Here is a 15,704-nt window from a genome sequence, read left to right as displayed (position 1 = left end):
GGAGTTGTGGCTGACATGTTGAGTTCCATGTTGATTACAGCCTGTGTGAATCTCATCATGCAGGGATTGACATCTGAGGATGAGCAACGGTCCCATATTTAAGTAGTCAACACAGGTCAAGGTTGCTACATCCTCTACCAGGGATCAGTATGAGCTGGTCTATGGCAATAGAAATTATGAATCCCAGAAGTTTTGGGCCACTGTACTGGTGATTGGCCACATTCCCCAGGTGATGGAGGGGTAGCTGAAGACTCATACTATGTCAGTGTTGCATTGGCCAATCAGAGATGGTAGGGTGTTGAGAAATGTGCATTGAGAGTCTAGGGACATAGATGTGGACCCATAGCAGGCTATGGTCTGGATTGCACTATTATGCCAAGGCAGTTGTACCGGAAGTATCTCCAATGTATTATGATGGAATACTAATCTGGAGGTGTTCCTATCCATAATGAATATGGAGACAACACCACCTGGGGAGGTGTGGTGTGGTCCATGTTTGGGGGCTGACAGCTGTGGAATGCGTCATAGCCTGATACTGCAGGTCTGCTGTCTGATGCTGTGAGCCACCTCTCCATTACAGCAGACATGTGTCCTCCACTCCAACAACTGCTGAGTGACTGCATCCTAACAGATAGATGTCCACTGTTGAGCAGCATGACCCTCGTGACCGTCAGACTGCATACATGTGTAGCTGTTATGGTGGTAATAACATTAGGAACACTGCCTAATAAGGCAACATAGGAGTGTCAAGACACTTAGCCAGTAGCTGGCAACCCAGCGGTGACAGACGTAGGACATCTGTGGCAAGTCATTGGGTTCTGTCAATCATGCCATCCCAAGCAGAGATGTCCTGGATCCCCTGAAAATGACACATAACACGTAAGCTAATGTTGCAGCCAACCATTTGTTGATAGTACCGCAGCATCATTCTGGGTGACATCAGTACACTGCCTAGGACTACTGTCACACCTGCCTGGACTGCATAATCAGAGAGTTCAACCATGTCTCCTGTCATGTAGTCTAGGGAGGTGTGTCCCAAGTCATTCACACCCACAAGTTTAAGGAGTGATACCCCTAGTTGTTGTGGAATGACATGACTGGCTGTGTCATGTGTTAGATGCTGGCATGTGATTGATATTTGGCTGTTACCTGCTCCATATTTCAACTTAGTGAGTGGGATGTGTGTGCCAAAGTATTGAGTTACCCATGATCACTGTATTGTGCAAGGTTGTTAGCCTTAGGGGCTTAGGTTGGGGGCATACTGTGTAGGTTAAATATGTATCTCTTGGCATGTGCCATGTTGCGGTGTCTGAGTGGGTGTCTGCCTTGCTGCTCTGTGCTGTTTGGGTAGATGTACATATAGTGCCTCTGGGAAGGTCGGTGTGTGACATTTCACTGTATGTCATGGCTATCAAAGTGGGTGTCATGGTGAGCTATGTGTTCTACATGGTGTGGTGCAGATATTGATTTTATCCTCTTCACCTGCTAGTCCAGTCTTTGCAGGAGAGTTCATATGTCCACATTGGGTGATAGGTATGAGTGTTTGCAGTTTAGAGGGGAGGGTTGTCCCTGTACATGTGGCAGTGGTAACAGTGCCCCAGAATGGACAAGTGCACCAGGTCAATGAGGGAAAGCACAGATAACCACCCTTCAAACATTCCAAGAGGGATGGGCATCACTAGTAAGTACTGGGTAACATCTGTGATGAATGAGTACTGCTGATGGCTCACAGGTGTGCCACACTTCTTGATACAATAACCTGGTGAAGTGCCAAGCCATAATGCTAGTTGAAGTACAAGATAGAAAGAACTAGCATGATGTATGGGTGAAATGGAAGGCAGACTGTCTGCCACCTGCAATACTTTACCACAGCTTTGCAGTTATCAGCAGCGTTAGCAATGTGAAAGCTCAGTAAGTTCTGTAGTGTATGAGTTAACTGCGTAACATTATAGTAGACATACCTAGATAGGCAGGAGTTCTAACCCCCATACTGGCAAGTGTGTGCATGTATTTGTATGTGAATCGTGTACTATCTGGTTCATGCCATTTTGACCTGTGTACTACCCTTTACACTTCCCTTCACTCCAGTTTAGTAGACCTGTTGATGTCATTCACCTCAGAGGTACATTTGGTAGAGCTGGAAATGTATAAGCTCTGTGGTGCTTCTCATAACTGTGTAACACTATAATAGGAATACCAAGATAGGCAGAAATTCCAATCCCAATACTAGTATGTGTGTGTGAATCATGAACTGTTTGACTCATGCCATTTTTGACCTGTGTACTACCCTTTACTCTTCCCCTCACTCCAATTTAGTAGACCTGTTGATGTCATCCTCCTCAGAAGTACCTTTGGTTGAGATGGAAATGTATAAGCTCTGTGGCGCATCTCATAAATGTGTAGCTCTATAGTAGGAATACCAAGATAGGCAAAAGTTATAATCCCAATACTTGCAAGTGTGTGTGAATCATGTATTGTCTGTCTCATACCATTTTTGACCTGTGTACTACCCTTACACTTCCCTTTTTTCCAATTTAGTAGACCTGTTGATATCATCCACATTAGAAGTACCTTTGGAAGAGGTGGAACTGTATAAGCTCTGTGGTGCATCTGATAATTGCATAGCACTATAATAGGAATGACTAGATAGGGAGGAGTTCTAATACTAGCAACTGTGTGTATGTGTGTGAGGATCATATCATGTGTGGTTTACACCATTTTGATGTGTATACTATACACGGCTGGTGACCACCTCCCACTGCCATTACTTTATATAGTGTGGTAAAAGCATCTGCCTCACATGCAGCAGGTTAAACCATTGTATAGTCCTCTGTACAGATTTGTCTGGAATATCCATATGTTTGAAACCTATAAGTGGTCGGAAGTGGCCTGTGTGCCTTAACAATGCCCATGCATGTGATATTATAGCCAAATAGGCCACAGTGAGTATACTGACACATATGGCAGCATGAGATATCATACCTGACTAAAACATCATGCTGATAGGATGTCTGCTGCCCTTACAGGTGGCTTGCCTTGTAGGTGCAATACATGAGTACAGATGCTTGGTTTTACAAGTGAACTATACTTGTTATGGGTCATATTAAAGGCTGGAAGAGGTGTGGACTGTCATATTGTGGTCCTAATTAGTATGTAACTGTGACACCTTGCATCTTAAGAGGGGTGTGTACACAATTTATATCCACTGTATACCAGTAATGTGTCACGCATGACCTTACCATAGGCCATTTGCCCAGCACAATGTGCTGGCCTCTGTCCAGATGTCTTTTCACTGACAAGTTGTGAGGTATGCTACAGGAATGTTGAATTTACATAAGATAGGCCCTAGTGGTGACCACTGTGATGTAATAAAGTTAACCCCAGCACAACTGAACATGCACAACAAGTAATACAACTATTACATAAAACAATATAGCTATTACTGATGGTTGTATGCATGGTAAATTACATGCACTTCACATGCCTGGGGTATTGCCAGGCAACAACAGAACAATGTAATACTCACCAGCTTCAGGCTCCTGTCCCATATGCAGACCAGAGAGGCCTTGGTAGTTGTGAGAGGGAGTTATTGTCAGCAGACTCACATGTAGCCTTGGTATAAGATGGATCCAGTATGTCTGCACATCTACAGTGCTAACCTCAATAATACACAATGTCCTGTCCTCACCATAGATGTGCACCTCTGTGCATTAGAAACTCCCATCCACAACTGCAATTGGACCTGACACATGCATGTAGATACAGTACAGATACATGTATGTCTGACACATTAGTGTACTAATCCGCACTGGGCCCTTGCCTGCATGATCATCATCCAGTGTGTGTGTGTGTGTGTGTGTGTGTGTGTGTGTGTGTGTGTGTGTGTGCAACCCACCTCCACATTGCTTCCCTCAGTGTCATGGCTTGTGCATTCAGCGTGTGGCTCAAGTGCGGTGAGGAGCTCCTCGGTGGGTATCAGTGGGGCTGGATGGCTGGGCCCCCACCTGTGGCTAGCCAGTCTCTCACTACATCAACAGCCCATTGATGGGCATGACATTTGAGGTCAGTGGCCCAATGCTGCACATGCTCATAAGTTCTGCTTTGCAGGTTGGCATCATTTACCCTGTGGACCACACTGTTACACAAAGCAGTCCTCTCCCGCACATCTTCTGCTCTCCATCCACATGACAGGGCATAATGTCCAATCACATATTGAGTGATGATGTCTGTTTCTCCAACAGGGAATTCTGGTAGGTGAGCACTCTGCATGTTACCTGGAAGACATAAACAGGAAAAGGTTACAGGACCTCATACTGTTGTCAAAATGCACATCAACAGTGAACTTGCAAATAATCCAGACTATGCCCCATGGAGATATGCTGTTGTTGCTATCAGTAGGTAATATGTACATGCTCACCATTGCTGAGAGGAGGAGTGTGGTTGATGTGCATATCTCCATGTACAACTGGGATGGACAGGGTGGCAATGTTCCCACCTAACCTGTGTGATGCAGGTTGCCTATATCCACGGCATGTGTGTATGAGGTGTTCTTTACCCCCAGCACAGGGTGAACTGGTGTTGTTTCATCTGTGACTTACAACATATGTGGAGTCACAGTTACAATTGTCATTGGTGGTGTGGATATGTCCAATTCATAGTCATAGTCAGCCTTACAAGACATCACCTGTGAACTTAGCAAGCCTGCTTTGATATAGGTAGACCTGCTTCAAAGTTGTTGTCTGCACATATGTATCCCTGTAAAGCCAATGTAGCAACTTATTATGTGGTTTGTGTATTGCTGCTGTCCAGCAAAGGGGCTGACTCTACCTTGGTGGAGGCTGGATATACAGGTCACATACTCCTGTGTCCATATAGCTGCAATGGATATAAAGGGTACACACCCCTGATACACTGCCTGGTATTTCTGCAATTGGAACATGACACCACAATAACTCATTTCATACCAATTCCCACCTGTAGTGTGACCTATAGCCTGTACAATACAATTGAAAACATAACAATCGGGTCTGTGAAAACATACAGAAATAACACTCAGTACAATAAGCCAGTTGACTGAGTGTGCACACCCATGAACTGATATGTTGTGTATGCACCTCTTGAGATGGTTACAGCATTCACCTGTCTTGGTCTGGACTCTAACATCATGGCACATCTTCACTTGGCAATAGTTGGACACCTTCCTAGAAACACCTTTGATTGTATTTCAATGGAATTCTACAGGTTAGGGGTTGCATAAAGATGAGAAACATTATGAAATGATCTTCTGTGGTCTGATTGTCATATAGCACACATACCTGGCAGTCTAACAGGGGTGTGTACACTTGCGATATCCACTGTATATAGGTGTGGTTATAGCTGGTAGGGGTAGGCATGGACAGAGGGTCATAACAGAGGTGGACACTTCTCTTATTAATAGCTGAATATCATGCCTACTCTAGTGCCCACATCAGTGTCAGGGCACTGCAAAAACCAGTAGCTGCACACATTTCCATCTTTTGTATGCACTGACACTAATATTACACACATGTGTAACATGCACAACCTATGTACCTGAATGCTAGAAACCCATGTGATTTAGTTTTGTGCCTTACAGCTGAACATAAGCATAAGTACACGTACTCAGGGGATACATGGTATACATTTCTGTTGTATGTTAGTATGGCACACTGTAGTTATACTCTTAACACAATCATACTTCTCAACCTGTTACAGCAGTATGTCTGGACAACGGCACACATAAATGGATGTCAAAGGGCATAACAGTATTGATACTGTATTAATATAGCTGCACCATACATTAGTACATTGATTGCAGAGTAGGGTTTGACATCACTGTGATAACCTGGAAGATGTCCAACAGTCATAAGTAGGCTATTATGTTACAATGTCATTGCTCACAGACCTGCCAATGGTTTGGGTGACATAACACAGGTATATGTGCATGTGACTACAGATATCATTCGCAAATGTGCTTATTGTCCAGCAGAACACTGTACAGTTGAATGTTATTAATTCAATATATCCAAAAACACAGTAGTCACGAACAAACAGCTTTAATGAAGCTTTCGGGTCCACACCCTTCATCAGCACAACATATGTGCTGATGAAGGGTGTAGACCCGAAAGCTTCATTAAAGCTGTTTGTTCATGACTACTGTGTTTTTGGATATTAATTCAATATATCACATGCAGCTCAACACACGTCTGCAACAGTACTGTACTATGCACATGCCCTCTATAGGTGTCTTAGCTTAACAAGGCAAACGTGTCATACTCATAATCACAGGTAACATGGATATGGAAAACATCTCATTAACTGGCCTAGCAGTGGCACAGTCACAGCTGTTTGACAGACACCACTATGGTTGTCATATATGAGCTGTCTTTTCCCAGGTGAGTCAGATTCCTGAGCTGTGATCCCACCTCACAACCTCTCAGAGCATCACATCTGGACAATGCCTAAAATGATGGGGAGATAAATAAGCACAGACTTTTAATATACCTGTTACAAACATAGGAAGTTCATAGAATGATACATTTAGCATTACGGTGAATATTCTTAAGGATGGTGAGTCTTAAACTCAAGTGTTTGTCATTACCTGATGACTTAAATCCTCAGCTATTTGCCAGAAAAGTGCAGATCTCAGGAGTAACCGACAAATATACACAATGGTAAAATGTGGACATTCTGTGAAGATCTGTAGAGTTAAGAGGTATGTCTGTGATATCTCCCACTGCAGAGAGGGCCAGATGCTATGGCCATAGCAGCTGTTTAGCAGGACATTAGTACAGCATGTCTTGTTGGGACATATATTCCTCCAAGTCATATTTCCCATTATTACAGACCAAGTACTACTTTCAATTACTTGCTTACATGTTCCACTTACCTTTTTTCTTTCTTCAATTTTCCACTTTATGTTTTATTTGTTATTTTATTTCTCTCTCTCTCTCTCTCTCTCTCTCTCTCTCTCTCTCTCTCTGTGTACTACAGGGATAGAGCTGGTTTGAATAGGTGGCAGCATGGTTGTTGTAGGTAATGCTCATGACCAGGTTATGGCCTGTGCACTTATTGGGGTTCCCCACTTGCTAATTTCATGCAGAGCAGCTGTGTAGTTCTTCCAATAGCCAATGTCATGGCAACACACTCCTATAAATGAGTACTCCATGTGGGCATTGGCCCGTTCCCTTACTTGTGAGGAAGACATCCTGGAGATGTGTGAGCTACTACCTCTTACAACAAAACTTGTGCAGACAAGCCAACTAATGGTGTGGAAGGTTCAGGACTTAGGAGCAGAATGTGATTATTGCTGTTATATGTTTGGAATACTGCTAGCTTAATAGGGTTTGTCTGCACATGCTACTTCTGCATGGGTTTCAGTCTGACAAAGTTCTGTCTCTGCATAGCTCTCAACTGTAGGGCCATCCACATAAGGTCCACAGGTTAGCCTGTTATGTATGGGCTGTTTGCCAGATGGGTGTTGTCTTTGGCAAATCAGTAGCATACTCTGGTGATTGCATTATGTAGATGGTAACATCCATTTGTTCTTCTGACTTTATATCCCTCAGAAAAGATATGTTACAACAAACCCTGTAACACCAGCAACCTTCTCAGTGTATAATAGCAATATGTCATGTATGGCTGTGTATTTGAGCTTCTGCCCACAAATTATGTCAAGCTTTGTCTAGATACCATACAGTAGTAGGTGGATAGTTATACTGGTCTATCGTTATTTAGTGCTGTAATCCCTGCTGAGGGGAATAGCTGGGAAACATGTTGAAGTCTGTACATTCAAGAGATAGGTGTAAAGAGAATGCCCTTAGATATCCTTGTAACATATTTTATGTTGGGGACAGTAACACATGTTTTAAAACTAGGCTGTTAGAACATGTCAGACTTATTACTGATAAGAAATATGTCAGTTCCATAACTGTACATTTGAATAAATCACACCATGGGGACAGTAGTGGGTCTCAAGGTACTGTTTCTGAAAACATCTGTTCCTCAGTGTGATGAAACATTCATAAAAGGACAATTGTTATATACAGACTCAATATATTAATATTAACTGTGATACTTTATCCCATAAGGGGGTTAAATGATGACTATAATTGAAGGCTGTGTAGTCAATTATGTTATTAGGTGTTAATTGCTTCTTGTGATTAAGGCATGTATTTCTGGCAATGTTTAATCCTTGAGGGCTTTGGCCAAGCCAACAGAGTATAATAAACATGTGTGAATTACTGGCTGGTTGCATTTTTCTTTGCTATGTTCAGACATTTTATTTGTTTTACTAAGAGATTGTTGTATGTCTGGCCATTGTGTATGTCTCATCATGATTTTGTAGCATTTGGACTGTGGTGGGGGCAGATGTGAGTGTCATGGCTGCTTTTGTATCCAGCTGTGCATGCTGCCCCAGTTGGGGTGGTCTATCAGTAGCATATGTTTGTATGGGCATTTTGGGGCATGTTGCACACACACACACACACACACACACACACACACACACACACACATGCACACACATATATATATAAATATATATATATATATATATATATATATATATATATATATATATATATATATATATATAAACATAAATAGAGAGAGAGTGAGATATGTAGGGAGATCCATATATGTATGTATGTATATATATATATATATATATATATATATGTATATATATATATATATATATATATATATATATATTTACATAGATATATATATATATATATATATATATATATATATATATATATATATAGGTTCATAGGTAGGTACTGAGCTATAAGCTTAGCCAAAAAGTACCCTGGCTTTCGCCACTCAAGAAATTTATTTTCCTGTGCCCCTGTCGAGCAGAACCACAGAAGTGATCCCAGGGGTGAATTTCCTATTTCCCATCCAATTATCAAGATTTTTCTTGAAGAGTGCTAATGAGGAGCTCTGGTTGACATAGATAGGTAGTCTGTTCCAGAGTGTGGGAAGTCTCTGGGACAAGAATCTATCCCTCCAGCATGTTCTGTTTATTGTGGTGACAAGGTTTAGGTCCCTAGAGTGTGTAGCTTGGAGGGATTGGGATTTCTTTAAGTGGAGCATGTCCAACAGTTCTGGGTTTGACATAGCTTTGTATGTTAGGCAGAGATCGCCTCTGAGTAGGCGATATGCGACAGAGTAAAGCTGGAGTTTTTTGAGATGGTCTGCGTAGGGCATCTGTTTGAGGCCAGTAATCCTCTTTGTGAGGTATTTCTGTGGCCTTTCCAGTTGTTGTAGATGTCTTGAGGTACATACCAAAAGGGGCATTATACTCTATAATGAGTCTAATGAGTGATGAGTACAGGGGAACAATGAACTCTTCTTTTCTGGATGAGAAACCTTTTGTGATGAGGTGAGCCACGTAGAAGGATTTCCTGACCACTGTGGCGATGTGATTATCAAAGGAGAGACTACTGTTCACCTGTGTCCCAAGGTCTCTTACCACATTTTTGGCATTAAGTAGACTACCAGCTATGTGGTAGTTCATGGGTACAGAGCTTTTACCAAAGGGGATGACAATACATTTTTTGGCATTGAGCTTCAGGCCATGGCTTTGAAACCAGGCATCTATCTCAGTGAGGCCCTTTTGTAGTATGTCCACATCATTAGGAGTTTTGATTATGGCTCTTAGTTTGCAGTCATGTGCAAACTTTGTTAGCCAAAGACCTTCTGTGTTAGCCTGTAGTTCAGAGAAGTAGATACAGGAGAGGACCCAGGACTGAACCCTGTGGTACTCCACTTGTCACTGTTCTGAAGTCGAATTTGTAGTCTGCTACTTTCACAGTGTGGGTTCTGTCCGTGAGCCAGTTGGCAACCCATCTTGTGACATAGGGATTTATACCTAGTTTAGTGAGCTTATCTATAATTCCAGAGTGGGGGATGGTGTCAAAAGCCTCAATGAGCTCTAGATAAGCTGTGTGAACCACCTTACTCTCATCTATGGCTTTAGTGACTGATTTAAAGAATGAAATCAGGTTTAGGAGACATGATCTGCCTTTTACAAACCCGAACTGGGTAGGGTCTAGAGTTTTGAGATTACCAATGTCTTTGTTTATGAGTTCCATGATGTTACATTCCATGGCCTTGCAGACCAGGCTCGTCAGACTAATGGGGTAGTAGTTCCTGGGGTCTGTCGTGGCTCCCCGTTTCTGGAGTGGGATAACCATCGCGATGTGCCATTCAGTGGGCACAAAACCTGAGGTGAGGCTATGATTGAACATGGTACTTAGGTAGGGTGCCAGTTCATTCTGTAGTTCATGTAGAACGCAGCCTGGGATATTGTCTGGTCCCATATAAGCTGTATTCTTGGCCTTGGATAGTGGTGTTTTAACCTGTGCTCTAGTAATACTGATTGCCTGGTGGTGTACTGGTATTGTGATTGGTCCTTTGGGGGGTAATGTTTGCACTCAAGATGCCAGCCAGTTTATTGGCATTATTTGTTGGCTCAGTCTGGGAGGTACCATTGTCTAGTAGCACAGAACAATTCTTGGTACTGCCATGGAGATTCTTTACATAACTGTATAAGGTCTTGTGGTTGTCTTTACTCTGTGCTCCAATTCTGTTCTCAAAGCTAACTTTGTAGTATTATCTAAGGGATCTCATCTATTCATTGAGGCTGATAAGGGTATATTTCCTTTCTTGGGACTCCACCTTATTCCATATTGGTTCCCCTCCTTCTGTTGTACAGTTTCTTTATGGCAGGGGACCAGCAGATCAGCTTCCATTTTTTGGAGGAGAGAAACCTGGTTGTATTGAGTTAGGTGGTATCTATGCAATTGTGCATATTCATAGCGCACTATTGTTTGATTCAGTGTCATGCAACTAGTCTCCATTTGCATGGCTGTCATGAGGTTAGCCACCTCTAATTTTATGTGGCCATAGTTAGCTTTGGAAAGGCTTTTCATGGTGGTTACCTGTGCACTGCGGGTAAGAGGGCTATGGATTTCCAAAGGTGATTACTTTGTGTTCAGATATAACAAGGGAGGTGTTGACTATTGGTATAGAGCAACAGTCAGCCATGTTAGGAAGGGCCAGGTTGATGTGATGGGCATGTGCATTGGTACATGAATAGCTTTCCCACTTAATGGTGGGGTAGTTGAAGTCAACCATTATGATAGTGTTAGGTTGGACACTAATATTCACCAGGGTGTTTATGGACATGGAGTGTGAGTCCTGGGACATGTCTGGGGACATATAGCAGGCTACAAACTGAACCACTGTCTTACCCAATGTCAGCTATGCCTGCTGGATCTGTAATGCATAATGTTGGCCAACCGCTCTAGAGGTGTATGCACCATTTAGGAATATGAAATTACCACCACTTTTGGAGCTTCAGTTCACGTTCTGCAGCCAAAAGTTATTGGATTAATTATAGGCTGCTACTGCAAGGGTGCTTCATGCTGCCTTTAACCGGGTCTCTGTTACAGCATAGATGTAATTGTTCCCCATTTTAAGGAATTATTCCAGTGAGTGAATTTCCATGTTAGAATTCCAGTGTGCAGCAGCATGACCCTCTGATTGCATGTCTTTGTAGCTGTCATATATTTCTGTATATAATATATATATATATATATATATATATATATATATATATATATATATATATATATATATATGTGTGTGTGTGTATGACTGCATATATATGGATGTGAATGTGGATGTATATATATATATATATATATATATATATATATATATATATATATATATATATGTGTATAGTTCTAGGTTATAACATCGACAGCTGCTTTCACCGACAACACAAACATCGACACCACATAATCGACAAACCATAAACACGAAACCTCACATGCCCGACAAACAAATAACCGACAGTCCACAAACATGAAACCTCATACGCTGCACACACCACAATAACAACAATCAACTAACAAAACACATCCCCTGTCCAAAAACCACACACAGAACACAAGCACACCAAAATCCTCACAAACCCACACTAAACCTCACATACACAACTATCTACAACCCTAACCCAAACCCTTACCCTAAGGTCCATCACTATCTCACACTAGGCTAACACGCGCCCTAACCCTAACTCACTTAACCCGCCCCTAACCCAAAATATACTACTACCGCACACTTACCTAACCCGCGCCCTAACCCTAACTCCCTTAACCCGCCCCTAACCCAAAAAATACTACTACCGCACACTTACCTAACCCGCGAACTGACCCTAAATCACTAAACCCACCCCTATCCCCACAGACCGTCAATATCCACACTTACCTTATTCGCACCCTAACATCCGTCACCACCGCATATTCACACAGCCTTTTTCCAAGTCACTATCATTGGCGTCAGCGTTTTGATCTGTAGCGTCGGTCTTCCGCATGTCGATCATCTGGCGCCTGCTAATCCGTTGTCGGTGATGTCGGCTGTCGATGTTCTAACCTAGAACCATATATATATATATATATATATATATATATATATATATATATATATATATATATATATATGTGTGTGTGTGTGTGTGTGTGTGTGTGTGTGTGTGTGTGTGTGTGTGTATGTGTGTGTGTGTGTATGTGTATCATGTATATATTTGTCCACATATATGCATCTCCATACATATATACATGTATATATAGACTACCTGACTGATTCTACAGCTTATTTCTCTGCTGCTGGATGGCTATACCAACTGATATGTTTGGAATGTCATCACTATTTTGTAGGGTTCAGATGGTGTAATGGTACATTGCTTTGATCATAGTTAGTTTACAAGGCCCTGGGTCCAGGACTTGGAAGGGCTTATTATTTTTTTGCAAGGCAGAACAGTTCTGCTGTGGAGAAAGGGGTAAGGGCAATAATTACAAGAGATCCCTAGTTTGGCTCCTTCATCCCCATTTGCACAGCCTTTGGTCAGAATTGCTGCAGTAAGAGGTTCAGAATGTGGATCCAATGTCTGAACTACATACATACATATATGTATGTAGTGCAGTCAGAACCTAATTCTCCCAAGTATTCAGATATACATACTCTAGTGCAGTCAGAACCTAATTTTCCCATGTATTCAGATATACGTACTCTAGCCTATTCTATCACTGCCAAACTTCTAACTCCAACTAATTCTAACTTGCCCCAAAACTACCTACCCATATCTCTACAAAACACTTCCCTGACACACTCTCCCTAGCGCTTAAGCTTCCCCTTCCTCACTAATTCCCCCCTCATCAATCTGTTCTCCCCTCTCTCTCCTTTCCCTTCCTGTTATTTCTCTTCCAAAAATGCTATCTTCTTGTAAATATTGTAAATACTACATCTTCTTGAATTTGTCACAACCAAAGCATAAGTGTTCTATGTATTTACTGTTTAACATTCAACACTCTCATGTTTCTTTGTTATCCCTGTATTGCTAAAATCAGAAAACTTTAACCTGCGTATTCACTTTGTAACATCCATTTGTGAATTTTTATTGTTACTTCTCTCTTGTTATTTTCAAATTTGATACAATGTTACATCTATAATTAACTGTACGGAGCTTTTCTCCCCGGGCCTCTACCAAAAACGGGCTTTTGAGCCAAGTGGACTTTCCCAGTAAACAAAAGACAATACATAAATAAATAAATGAATATATATATATATATATATATATATATATATATATATATATATATATATATATATATATATATTTATTTATTTATGGGTCTACTTTGAAACATTTAAAACCCATAACATCTAATTTCAAAACATTGAGAACAGAACATCTAAAACCCATAACATCGAATTTCATAACATCTAACACTACAAATCACAAGAAAATAAAATCCTCTCCATATATAACAACACCAGACTACCAAACACACTTTTTGCTATGTTTCTGCCGGGGGGCAAGCCCCCTGCATTCCCCACCCCACATAAATGAAATATACCAAATCCAAGATTGTACTGCAATGGGAAAAACATAGTTTACTATCCCACTGTATCAAGCCCTCGTGCAGAAACATAGTAAAAGGTTTGTTTGGTAGTCTGGTGTCATTATATGTGAAGAGGACGTTATTTTCATGTGATTTGTACTGTTAGATGTTATGAAGTTCAATGTTATGGGTTTTAGATGTTTTGGGTTTTAGATGTTCTGGTCTCAATGTTATGAAATTAGATGTTATGCGTTTTAGTTTAGATGTTTTGAATGGAACCCATATATATATATATATATATATATATATATATATATATATATATATATATATATATATATATATATATATATATATATATATTTATGTATATGTATATTTATATGTATATATATATATATATATATATATATATATGTGTGTGTGTGTGTGTGTGTGTGTGTGTGTGTGTGTGTGTATGTATGTGTATATATATATATATATATATATATATATATATATATATATATATATGTGTGTGTGTGTGTGTGTGTGTGTGTATATATATATATATATATATATATATATATACATATATATATATATATATATACATATATATATATATATATATATATATATATATATATATATATATATATATATATATATATATATATATATATATATATATATATATATATATATATATATATATATATATATATATATATATATATATATACATATATATATATATATATATATATATATATATATATATATGCATATATAAATACATTTTTCCTACTGTTGAATGACTGTGCTGTATGATATGATGGAAAAACATCAGACATATCTACAGCTCAGATGGCTAAGTGGTAAATTGCTGTGGCTATGGAGAGCAGGGTCCTGGGTTCAAGTCTTGCAATGCTGGTTATTTTGTTGCTGGGCAGAACAGTGGTTGTTGAATACAGAGTGATTAATGCACTTTTAAGCAGTTGTAAGGGGGTTTGTGTGGGTTTGCGCGACAGTAAATAATGCTAATTTCTGGTTAAATATGCTTACCAATAGCCATAAAAGTGCTTAATCTGTGTAGGCATTGCTTAGCACTGAGCAAACAGGCTTAATCCTGCTTACTACTGCTTAAATCAGCTTCCTCACGCTTACCCCATGCTAATTTCATTAAAAGAAAAGAAAAAAGGGGTGATAGTAAAGTGATGAAAAAGGGGGCACACAGAGGGAAAGACAATAGCGTACATAGCTAGGGATGTGCAGGACAAGTGTAGGGAAGGTCCTTAGCTGTCTGGTTCTTCTACAGCAACAGCTGTGCATATATACTGAATTTGGAGGTATATTTGGACATTCAAACCCCTGAGAGAGGGGTGAGGACAACAATAATGTGTTGTGAAGCCAATTAGACTAGATTACATGTGCCCAGTGGACATGTGTGTGAAATGGACAGTTATAGGTTCATAGGTTCATAGATTAGTACTAGACTAACTGCCCTTGTGAGCCATTTTAAGCCTAGCCAATTACCCTATGTGAGAATCAAACCCTGCACCTCGTGTCTATAAGGTAAACACCTTAACCATTACACCAACCTCCCACCTATGTATGGGGCAAAATGTTTTTTTGGGAACAGGTTTTCCTTTTATTTAAGGTGAGAGTGGGATGTTGGGGAAGGATTGTAGGTATATTTGGGGAGGTATGTTTGGTAGGAAGATAGACAAGACAGACAAGACAGCATACAGGGGTGGTATATGATCTTTGTGGGGGGTAAAC

Source organism: Protopterus annectens, chromosome 6.part0 (assembly GCF_019279795.1).
Source record: "Protopterus annectens isolate FY-2018-M chromosome 6.part0, PAN1.0, whole genome shotgun sequence".
In the NCBI taxonomy this organism is placed as follows: Eukaryota; Metazoa; Chordata; order Ceratodontiformes; family Protopteridae; genus Protopterus; species Protopterus annectens.
The sequence above is the reverse complement of the archived record's forward strand: the minus strand, read 5'-3'. Positions refer to the sequence as shown.